Here is a 13,036-nt window from a genome sequence, read left to right as displayed (position 1 = left end):
ACCTTCCCTTATATCTCCAATATCAACTCCTTTCACCATTTGAGTAACTCCGACACCGTTAACATGTTAATGAAAAGGTATCCGTTAACGCCATCACCAATTCACCACCAACACTATTCCACAAACAAACCACGATAACATGTTCAACCACCACCACCGTTGGCAACAATCCTTTCCTCGAGTACTCTAGCGCCAGTAGCCATCAAATGCACCGTCAACCTACAAAGCTTATTGGTTTCCTATCTCTATCTTTACTGATTTCATTCTTCTTCTTATACCAAATACCCCTAAAGTGTGAACCACTGATGATGATCAAGTTGGTCGAAATATTGTATTGTCTTACTTTTGAAGAAAAGATAAGTACAATTTCTTGTCCATGTTCTCAAGTTATTTTGGCACCCGACAAGGAGTAAAGCCCAAACTAAAGTATGTGCGTAAAGTGCGACTTCTAATTTTGGGAGGTTAAGGTAGTGAATTTGAAAAAAATAAGATGATTTAATAACTTTATTCAAAAAACAAGCTTCGTTTAAACTTTTTTTTTTTAAATAAGCGTTTTTGGTTCCAAAGCTAGACTTGTTATATAATCGCTCTTACTAACAGCAAGTATAAAGAAATTGTCAAAATTTTAGTCAAGGCTTATGTCATTGTTACTAACAGCGACCTAATGTTTAACTGGTCAACAAGGTCAAGTCGTTGTTAGTAACAGCGATTTAATGCGTCTGTATGAATGAAGTGATCTTTATTATGAATGAAATGATGTTAATTACTCAAAGTTTTCGGTGATGAATCATTCCACCAAGAATTAAGTATGAATTTAATCAAAATCAAACAGACAATCATATTCAAATAGGGGAATGCTCTCTAAAATTCAACACAATTTCATTCATGTTCAACGAATCTATATCAAATTACATTGTTCATTCGTTAAGTTAAACCACCGCCGCTAACTAAGATTGCTTCTCCAACTTTCTCATAATCCTTTCTGTCTCTTCTTTCCTATGTTCCATATCATCTATTTATCTCTTGAGATTAAATACCTCATCTTTAAGCTCTTGTTTTTCTTTTTCAAGCGATTTGGTACACTTCGGAGCAACCCACCTAAAGTACGTGCATTTGAATCCTTCATCCAAGTAGAAAGGACGAGTAACAAAATTACGGTAAGGATCGACGTTGCTCCAATCTGTATTAATCTCAACTTCATAACTACAATCACAATGCTCTTCAATAGAATGTTCCTGTGACATCTACGAAACACATATGATATAGTAACATAAGTAAACATTCAAAAATAATATTAACATTTATAAATTAAGAATAACACTAACATAATGCTTTATGTGACCTTCAAAATCGATTAACTAGAACAAGAATGATGGAGTTTGGATACAGTGAAGTAGGGGATGATGGAGTTATTTATAAAACATAATAACAACGGCTATTTTCAACTTTATTACGACTATTTTTCAATTTTACGACGACTAGTTTAAATCATACAAAAAGGTCAATAAAAGTCAAACCAGGTCAAGGGACAAGTCGCTGTTACTAACATTGACTTTATAGTTGACCAGTCAACCATTAAGTCGCTGTTAGTAACAGCGACTTGACCATTGACTAAAATTTTCACCATTTCTTTTAATTCGCTGTTAGTAAGAGCGATTTTACACCAAGCCTAGCTTTGGAGCCAAGGACGCTTATTTTGGGAATAAAGTTTGAGTGAAGCTTGTTTTTTGAATAAAGTTATTAAATAATCTTATTTTTTTCAAATTTTCATTAAGGTACTTATATATTCTTTTGAATTTGCTATTTGTATTAAATTTTTTTGAAAGTTTTAACGAATGTAGTAACTTTAAAGGGACGTAGGAGTATTAATTTCTATTGTCTAAGTCGAACCTAGATTAAAACCTATTCGTTATCAGATACTCTCTTTAGTTCACATCAATTGTCTTATTTAGTTTTTTAACTCTATTCATGGATCACTCTTAATTTGTATTTTATTTTTGATCTAGACACTAAATTATAGTCAAGTGGATCTTGTTTGATTCGTCTCAATGTAAATTATTAATATTAAATTTTTATAATTTTTAATTATGCATAATTAGATATATTTAGAATTGAATTAATGAATTGGATAGTGTGCTAAAACTAAATAAAATAAAACAATTAATATGAATTGGAGGGGTAATAAAAACAAAATGTTTAAATTGGGTTTTAACATGGGTCCAAAAAGGTTCAACACTAGTTACAGATTATACGCATGGGTCATTAGTCATTGGTCAGGACTCAAGGCGAATTTAGGTTTGGGTCGACTAAATAGTTGGGTCTAGGTACAAGTTGAGTGAAAGTTAGTCATGGGTTGGTCATGTTTGAATACAACAGTCTAATACTGATTATCTTTTGTGACCAAGAACAAATCTTGACCTATCAAGTTTGAAAAATATTATAGAGTACAAGTTTAATTATTTTGAGTCTATAAATCAAGTATGGTTAAATTTGATTCTATTGGTCATGTTTATTGTAAAAATATTAAAGTTTATAAACATAATTATTTTTTATTGAATCAAAACCATATGCTAACTCATTTGGTCTAACAAAATGACAATTTGACATTGAAATCAGGTTCGAGGGTCAAGTTTGGAGACGTCAAATGAGGTACTAAACCCATAAATACAAGACCAAACTTCGTCATCATGTGATTTTAAAAGAATATTTTTTGAAGAGAAAATCTGGTAAACCACAAAATGAGGTTTTTATTTTTTTATTTGTAATTTTGCAAAATCTAAACTAAAGTTGTTTTTAAAAACTGTTTTGCCTGTTCATTTTTGATTTATTTTCAATTTTTTTCTAAAAAATTAGGAAACTAGAACACCAAACAATATATATATATATATATATATATATATATATATATATATATATATATATATATATATATATATATATATATATATATATATATATATATATATATATATATATATATATATATATATATATATATATATATATTATTGGTTTAGCCTTTGTTGTGGTTAATGCTTGAAATTAACAATTTAAATATTGAAATTAGCATTTTAAGTCTTAAAATCGGCATTTTAAGTCTTAAAATAGTCATTTAAAGGTTTAACTTAAGGCATGTATTTGGGTTTTTGATGAGAAGAAGTGGGCTGTGGGCTTTTTTTATCAATCAGTCTCGTGAGAGACTGTCTTTTGGAGAGACGTCTCTCAGGCTCAACCCATTAAAACTTAATGTTTACTTATTGTATCCTTAATGCCTACTTCTATTATTCTTAATGCCTACTTACAATATATAAAGTAATTAAAATGCCTACTTATAATACTCTTATTGCCTACCGAGAAACTTAGCCTACTAGCCTACTTACCATATCCTTAATGCCTACTTATAATATTTGTAATACTTACTTACAATATACTTAATAGCCACCGAGTAAGTACTTAAGTACTTAAAATATTCTAAATGTCTACTTATAATATTTTTAATGCCTACTGAACAACTTACTTTATATTTTCCTTTTTAGATCAGCCCAATTAGAGATGGTCTCTTAAAGAGACCGCCTCTTATAAAAATTTGTGAGCATAGATATGGTGGTCTCATAAGAGATTTGCTGAAAAGTCTTTACCTGTAACAAAAATTAAAAATTAGTGCCTTAAAGCCCAAGGAACAACAATTTGAAACAAAGTAACACGAAGAAAGTATTACAATTCCTCTTAAGAACTTACGGCCCGTTTGGTACATGGTATTAGAGGGCGGTAATGGTAATAAAATGAAGTAATGAAAACTTTGGTTGTTTGGATGCCTTCAATGGTAATAGATGGTAATAAAACAAGGTAATGAAATTACCAAAATAGGCCATTTTTATTACCATCAAACAACCTGGTATTAGGCGGTAATGGTAATGAAGTATTACTGTGGTAATAAAATAAGGTAATGTTGTTTCGAGCTGAAGAAAAAAAATAATGAAGAAAAAAAATAATGAAGAAAAAAAGGTAATGTATATAATTATCTAAAAAAATATTATTATTAAAAAAGAATCATTAGATAGAATAATTTAGATACAAGAATACTTTTAGATACAAATATACAATAATGAAACTAAGAGTCATTACCATTTTTTATTACTAACAACCAAATGCAATCAATGGAATATTATCTTCCATTACCATTCTTTAGTCATGCACCACTAGTGGAAAAAACCTCATTTGCTGGGGTTTTTTTGCCATTATTTGCTGCGTTTATTGCCCCCAGCAATAGTGATAGCAGCAAATGTCCTACTTTAAATGCTGCGGTTCAAACCCGCAGCAAATAAGGGCATTATTTGCTGCGGTCATGGGCAAAAACCGCAGCAAGTAAGGAGGGTTATTTGCTGCGGTCAGGGGCAAAAACCGCAGCAAATAAGTAGGGTTATTTGCTGCGGTCAGGGGCAAAACCGCAGCAAATAACTCTATTTTTTTTTTCTTTTTCCGTTTTATCCTTATAATAATGCAATAATAATACAATGTAATAACAATGATTAATCCAATGATAATCACAGATAATCAACATTAATCTCTTTGTAATAATAAACTCTCGCTCGTATATATAATATAATATTATGTACGTACATATATATATATATATATATATATATATATATATATATATATATATATATATATATATATATATATATATATATATATATATATATATATATATATATATATATATATATATATATATATATATATATATATATATATATATATATATATATATATATATATATATATATATATATACATTAAAGTATAAAAAACAATCTATACTAATTACAATTTATCAAGGACAAATATTAGCAAGATACGCGGCAATCTTGTCTTTTAATTCGCGCATCTCTTCACTTCTCAAAGGGCGTGTTTTCCTCGGAATGTCGTTTAAAACATATATATAATATTAAAATAAAATATTAATATAGAAATAAACATTAGATTTTACCAATAATATATTTAATTAAGAACGTAACAAATACTTACGACATCTATATTTTCGACTCCAAAGTCCTTCACGGAATTTATAATATCGTCCATATACTTCAGCGCGTAGTAGCCGCAGTCAACGGAAGAAGAAGGTTGTTGAAAGCACTAAGGGAAAATAGATGTTAGTGTCAAAAACGATTAAAAACGCATAAAATCGCAACTTAACACGTAAATTTTAGAATATGACTATGATTTTCAATTCTAACAACTTCTACACAATAATATATACCAAATAGTGTTGTGTGCCAAGTTTCGTGCAAAACAAACAAAGTTTGAGCTACTTTACGCGCGAAATTGAAAAAAACGCTAAAAAACCCTTAAAATCGCAACTTAACACCTAATTTCTAGCATATGAATATTATTTTCAATTCTAACCATTTCAACACAATAATATATGCCAAATAGTGTTGTGTGCCAAGTATCGTGCATAACAAACCATGTTTGACCTACTTTACGCGCGAAATTGACAAAAACGCTTAAAAACCCTTAACATCGCAACTTAACTTCTAATTTCTAGCATATGACTATTATTATCAATTCTAACCATTTCAACACAATAATATATGCCAAATAGTGTTGTGTGCCAAGTTTCGTGCATAACAAACCATGTTTGACCTACTTTACGCGCGAAATTGACACAACAGCAAACTAGTGACCAGACCACCTTGCACGACACGTGGAGACAAAACCTATGTATCCAGAACCTAGGCTAAAGTGGAAATGGAATCTTGGTACTTGGATCTAGCTATCAAGTTCCTAAAACCATTCTAACAATCCCGGTGGACTCTTAGAAGCTGAGATGAAGGAGGGCTGCTCGACAGTTTGCTAGATCAGAATTTTGTTTAAGTGTTTGTGGTTGTTTCGTGTTCTTTTCATGATCATTTGTAGTTTTTGACTGTGTCATTAATCAAAGCTTACGCACAAAATTAATCTTTGCATAACCAAGGCCTTAATCAGCCTTGGTTTCGCTTCAAAACCAAGTTTGAGTACTTTACGCGCGAAATTGAAAAAAACGCTTTAAAACCCAAAAAATCGCAACTTAACTTCTAATTTCTAGCATATGGCTATTATTTTCAATTCTAACCATTTTAGCACAATAATATATGCCAACTAGTGTTGTGTGCCAAGTTTCGTGCATAACAAACAAAGTTTGAGCTACTTTACGCGCGAAATTGACAAAAACGCTTAAAAACCCTTAAAATCGCAACTTAACTTCTAATTTCTAGCATATGACTATTATTTTCAATTCTAACCATTTCAACACAATAATATATGCCAAATAGTGTTGTGTGCCAAGTTTCGTGCATAACAAACCATGTTTGACCTACTTTACGCGCGAAATTGACAAAAACGCTTAAAAACCCTTAAAATCGCAACTTAACACCTAATTTCTAGAATATGACTATTATTTTCAATTCTAACCATTTAAACACAATAATATATGCCAAATAGTGTTGTGTGCCAAGTTTCGTGCATAACAAACCATGTTTGACCTATTTTACGCGCGAAATTGACACAACAGCAAACTAGTGACCAGACCACCTTGCACGACATGTGGAGACCAAACCTATGAATCCAGGACCTAGGCTAAAGTGGAAATGGAATCTTGGTACTTGGATCTAGCTATCAAGGTCCTAAAACCATTCTAACAATCCCCGTGGACTCCTAGAAGCTGAGCTGAAGGAGCGCTGCTCGACAGTTTGCTAGATCAGAATTTTGTTAAAGTGTTTGTGGTTGTTTCGTGTTCTTTTCATGATCATTTGTAGTTTTTGACTGTGTCATTAATCAAATCTTACACACAACATTAATCCTTGCATAACCAAGGCCTTAATCAGCCCCGGTTTTGCATCAAAACCAAGTTTGAGTACTTTACGCGCGAAATTGAAAAAAACGCTTTAAAACCCATAAAATCGCAACTTAACTTCTAATTTCTAGCATATGGCTATTATTTTCAATTCTAACCATTTCAACACAATAATATATGCCAAATAGTGTTGTGTGCCAAGTTTCGTGCATAACAAACAAAGTTTGAGCTACTTTACGCTCGAAATTGACAAAAACGCTTAAAAACCCTTAAAATCGCAACTTAACTTCTAATTTCTAGCATATGACTATTATTTTCAATTCTAACCATTTCAACACAATAATATATGCCAAATAGTGTTGTGTGCCATGTTTCGTGCATAACAAACCATGTTTGACCTACTTTACGCGCGAAATTGACAAAAACGCTTAAAAACCCTTAAAATCGCAACTTAACACCTAATTTCTAGCATATGACTATTATTTTCAATTCTAACCATTTCAACACAATAATATATGCCAAATAGTCTTGTGTGCGAAGTTTCGTGCATAACAAACCAATTTTGACCTACTTCACGCGCGAAATTGACAAAAACGCTTAAAAAGGCATAAAATCGAATTTGTGTACCTTTCTTGCTATCCATTTTGGAAATGTGGCTCTGGATGTAGATCCCATTTGTCCACGCACTCTTTTCATTGCGCTGAAACACTTGGGAAAAGTAATACTATTTATATATATATAACACTTAATTAAATCAAATTGGTAAAATAATTAATATTATGTACGCATTCAACAACGCTTTGAATCTTGTGTTGCGAGGTGGGCTTTGAGGTTTTTGTAATGAGTCGAAGACGTGCACGGTGTTCGTTAGAGGACAAATGATCAAAAGTATCCAATGCAAACTACAAACACAAATTTAAAATTAACAAATTAGAGATTATGTGACTTTAAAAATCAAAAGATAAGTTCAATTTCAATAATAAAACTTACTCTTCCCAATATGGAGCCAGAATGAATGTATGTTTAGATGCAAGGGAATTAGTCAAAGCAGTCTCAATGTATGCTCTGACCTGATCTGGATCATTTCTACATTTACTACCCGAAATCGACTCCGGACAAAACCATCCAATTTTTATTGGAGGTTCGCAAGAATTTAGCTCCTCGTAAGCCGCACTAAACTCACAAATAAGACAATTTTGTTAGTAATTCGGTCATTAAAACAATTAAACAACAATGCCTAACTTGTAAGATAATGAACATCACCTCATGTAGACATGGAAAAGAGCTACGTTCAGCATCTCTCCTCTCAAAAATTGCCCGATGTCACTAGGACCAATACTTACAAACGGGCTCTCTAAAAAGCAATATTGCTCCTTCAGCAGGGTCAAAATGATTGGGTCCTCCTCACTTATGCGAGATGCACAATAATGCAGCCATTTGCAATCTTGAGAGAGATCTTTTGGCTCCTCATCAGTCAAAATTGGAGTGCTTGGCATCGACTTTGACACAGTCGACACCTTTGCTGAGGAACCGACCTCTCTCCAAGATCTCTTTGGACTCTTTTGCTATTTCAATTTATACAATTAAATTAGTGTGAGCATGCAATTAAAAAAATAAAAATAAATAAGGTACAAATGATTCTTACCATGTTAGTGAATCGGACCCAAGCATATGGCCATGTGACGAAACTACCTAGGGCGTCTGATAGTTTCTCAAGGCTCCACGCTGGCATTGGAATTGGGAGTGAGAAATCTTCAAACCCCTTTACAATAGTCTCCACGGACACACTGATGTGGCCACTTGTAACAGGCATTGAATGCACTGTTTGGCCCTCTTTATTTGGCTGGGCCACACCATATTCAACCTCAGTTAAGTCGCCATCACTAGCAACACCTAACTGAGGCAGCAAAAGAGAACAAGGAGTCGCCTCCTGAAATTTGTGTCGTTTAGTATAATAAGCTTCATAATAAAATATTAATTACGCGTTGCAATTTAAATTAATAAGTGCTTATATATTTAAAAACTATGTACCTGTAGCACTGGCTCCGGAGTTGGCTCCGGATTTTGAGCAACGAAGTTTATGTTCTCCGGTGTGGTGTTTTCCACTTCAGGGGTATTAATAATGAGCTGGGGTGCTACGGGGGTAATGGGCTCGGGTGTTGGCTCGACCAAAGTGTTAGGATCCCCATGTTGACTTTCCTGATCCTCGAAAATCAGGTTTGCCAAGTCCACAATGGGTGCTCCCATCTTCTGCAACACGGCGGCCAGCTTGGCGAGAACGTCCTTCGTAATCTCCGCTCGGAGGGTTGCTGCTTCTTCCCGCAGTGCCGTTCGGGATTGAGTAGCAACACACTCTTTGCCGAATGCCTTCTGTAACCCCATGCGGACGCCTCCTTTTCTGACTACCCGCCCACTGTGGTCTTTCCCTAAGACCATATGTAATGCGTCAACATTGCCTCTTGGGGTGAACTCCCCCGTAGCTTCTTTTTCCTTCCAGCCCATCTGTTCAAATAAAAAGTGACATATATAGCAATTAGTATAAGTACATCAAAGCCAAAGAATACAAAACAAATGAAGAATATACTTAATAATTTCAAAACTCACCACAGCATCAGCAACCTTCTTCGTTCCCGGATCATTAATGGTAAATTTACCACTTGCATCTCGGGAATGAAGCCCGCAATACCAATCACGCACCCGATCTGCAGCAAGAGTTTTCACGGATGCGGAGGTAGTCGTAGATGAGGGCGTGGATGAACTTTGATTGGGGTATAAACCCGCATCCACCCACTCTTTTCGGACCTCATCGTACGTTTTCTGGCCTAAGCGATGGTAAAACTTCCTTTTGCTTGCAGAATCAGAAGCTTTACCACGCTTTTCCTAATTAATCAATAGAAATCGAATGTCATGTATTAGTTTAATGACTGAATCAAAAGAAGTAAATTCTAGTTGGTAAACTATAATATAATATGAAATACTTACAATTTCTATGGGAGTTGTTCTTTTGATAACAAAGGCCTCCCAATCCCTCTTCGATATGTGACCCCATATTTCGTAGGGCATCTTCGAAGGTGCTTGCTCTCCACCTTCGTTTCCCGTTTTGACCTTTTTGGTCGTACGGGCACGGCTCTTCGTAATCCAGCCAGTTACTAGCTTGGATTTGAAATCTCTGAATCTTTCAGCAACAGCTGAAAGAAACACATTCTTCTTGTCCTCATCGCTCTCGATGTGGAAGATTCTACAAAAAAAATTTATATTTATTACTATCAATCAAATTAATTTTAAAATGAAAATAAATGAGTAAAAATAGTAAAGTTGTTTACCACAGTATCATGCCATAGAGAGTTCTTCAAACCCTCTGGAACCTCGTTCCATGCGTGCAATATGGAAAGCTTGCGGATACATAGACCCACTTGTTTTCCATATTGCCTACGCCATTTTCCGCAGGGTTGACCCAATGCATTGTATTCCAAATGCATGGGTTCTGTGACTTTGAGGTTTTTTGTAGGACCTCGCCCTTTTCTTTTCTTACTGGTAGTGGTGAGAGCATCCATTGGTGGGGCGTCTTCAGTTTCAAAATCATTGTCAATCGGTGGAGCGTCTTCAGCCATACGCTCGTATCTCACAATTTGGTCTTCTTCGCTGTCATTACTACGATGCTCGTTATCCGAGGTCTCAATCTCGGGGACAATTTCGTCTCTGAATAAATGCATTGTATATCAGTACCTGAAAGAGTATGAATAGAAATATATTAGAACATAAGCTTAGTAATATTAAGAATATGACAAACAATTTTAATACGTTCAATTATACTATAAAAAGTGATCATTTTAAACTTGTAGGTGATTACTTTATAACTATAATTGGTCACTTTAGAATTGCTACAAATTATTTGAAGGTACTTAAACTCTTTGATTATAATAATCTTTCTAAAAATTTTAAAAAAAATAAAATTTAAAGTTATAATTGACTTTAATATACATCAAATTATATAACCTAATAGTGATCTTATTTGAAAATTTATGATACTAGCTACAAACTAGACGTAGAGTACAAACAAGCATAAGTCCAATTCACCCTTAAAATCCGGTCTAGTGGCTTATCAATGAACTCCAACAACAACATAAACGAATCATACACATTTAAAACTTAAACGAACAAGAAACTTAAAAATTAAAAATACTTTTTGAACAAAAAATTATTTACTCCACAAATAATAATATACTAGTATTATTTATCAACTAGGAGTATTATTATTTTGTATTAACTATAATAGAAATAACATGAAAATAAGAATGCAATATTAATATTTTCATATTAAAATTTCACCTATTTCCCTAACCCTCAAGCAAATAAATACAATCATTAAAATACTAGATACTCACTTCAATTCAAAACAATTATTTCATTTATGTAAAATCAGTATTTTATGTAAAATCTATAAGTTGAAACATTGTAAAGTAAAATTTTATTTAATTCGTTAAAATTTAAATTTTATTAATATTAATTTTTAATAATTTTTAAAACATACACAACTAAAAATATTTAAAATCGAAATAATTAAATCAGATAAATTGTGAAAAACAAATATGACAACAACAAGAACAGAAGCAAATTTAAGCATTTAGACAACAACAAGAACAAGAACAGAAGCAAGGATTTACAACAACAAGAACAACTAGATTATATTCGATTTTTTACAACAAGAATAAGCAACAAGAACAACAACATAACAAGATTTTTTACAAGAACAGCAACAACAAGAAGATGAACAGAAACATAATTATATTCGATGAACAGCAACAAGAACAGCAACAAAATTCGAAGTTGGTTCAAAATAAAAATAAGGTAATTAATTTAGGTTTTTTTTTAGATATTTATCACACGTACAGTAGATGAACAGAAGCAACAAGAACAGCAACAAAACAGAAGCAACAAGTAGGTTTATGAAAATTCGAAGTTTGATGATGAACAAGAACAGAAGCAAGGATTTACCTTCAAAACACAAGTTTGATGATGTACAGTAGATGAACAGAAGCAACAAGAACAGCAACAAGTTTGTGAAGATGAATAGCAACAAGTTTGTGAAGATGAACAGCAACAAGTTTGTGAAGATGAACAGCAACGAACACAAATAAAGATGAATAACAGCAAATGAATAAAACAGCGTTTGTGAAAATGAAGATGGACACAAGAAACGAACACAAATGATCTTGATGCTTAATCTTATACGTTTGTGAAGATGTAGAAGAGGAACGAAGCAAATGAAGATGAAGCGTTTTTTCAATGAAGAACAACTGTATAACGTATTTGAGAAGATATGCGAAATAAAAAGAAACTGGCGGGTTTTTGTCCAACGGTCATTTTCTGCGGTTCATAACAAAACCGGAGCAATTAATCTAATTTTGAAGGGTTATTTGCAGCGGTTGTGGAAAAACCGGAGCAATTAATCTAAATTTGAAGGGTTATTTGCTGCGGTTGTGGAAAAACCGGAGCAATTAATGCATGATGCTAGGGTATTTGCTGCGGTCAAAGGGTTAACCGCAGCAATTAGAGTATATATATATATATATTTTTAATACGTTTTCCTATTTTTTGCTGCTAATACACAAAAACCGCAGCAAATAATGAGCAGCAAATACATTTTTTTCCACTAGTGCACAACAAACAAAAGAATCTTCATTACCAATTCTCATATCCATTCCTTCATTACTATTGCCATTACAACATTTCATTCCCATTACTTCATTACCATCAACCAAACGGGCCGTTAAAGTATTACTAAAATAGTATTTCAAGCAGAAGAAATCTAGATAAAATAAGAGTTTTGTGAGAAGTATAGATGAAAGGAACTAAAAAAAGGTCGACACTATTGGATCATAGTCTAACATTAGGCTTATACGTAAATTGTGTCATGTCTCGGTATAATGTATACTGTCTTTATGTCTAACTTACAATGATTTTATTAAAATTATAGGGTTTGGGCTTAATGCATTAATAGGTTGTGGGTCTTAAATATACCTAGATTCTCTTTATGACTATGTTCTATGATGGGCTGAATACTATTCATAAGTTATTATTATATTCAACAGTTATGGTTTCTGTGTTAGACATAAGCATTTTCTCCCTGTCATCCCATTATCAGAGAAAATTAAAGTGACAACGTTAAGGGTCTTCACTACTGAGAATACGTATTAA

The sequence above is a fragment of the Amaranthus tricolor genome, chromosome 14, assembly GCF_026212465.1.
Source record: "Amaranthus tricolor cultivar Red isolate AtriRed21 chromosome 14, ASM2621246v1, whole genome shotgun sequence".
Classification (NCBI taxonomy): Eukaryota; Viridiplantae; Streptophyta; class Magnoliopsida; order Caryophyllales; family Amaranthaceae; genus Amaranthus; species Amaranthus tricolor.
The sequence above is the reverse complement of the archived record's forward strand: the minus strand, read 5'-3'. Positions refer to the sequence as shown.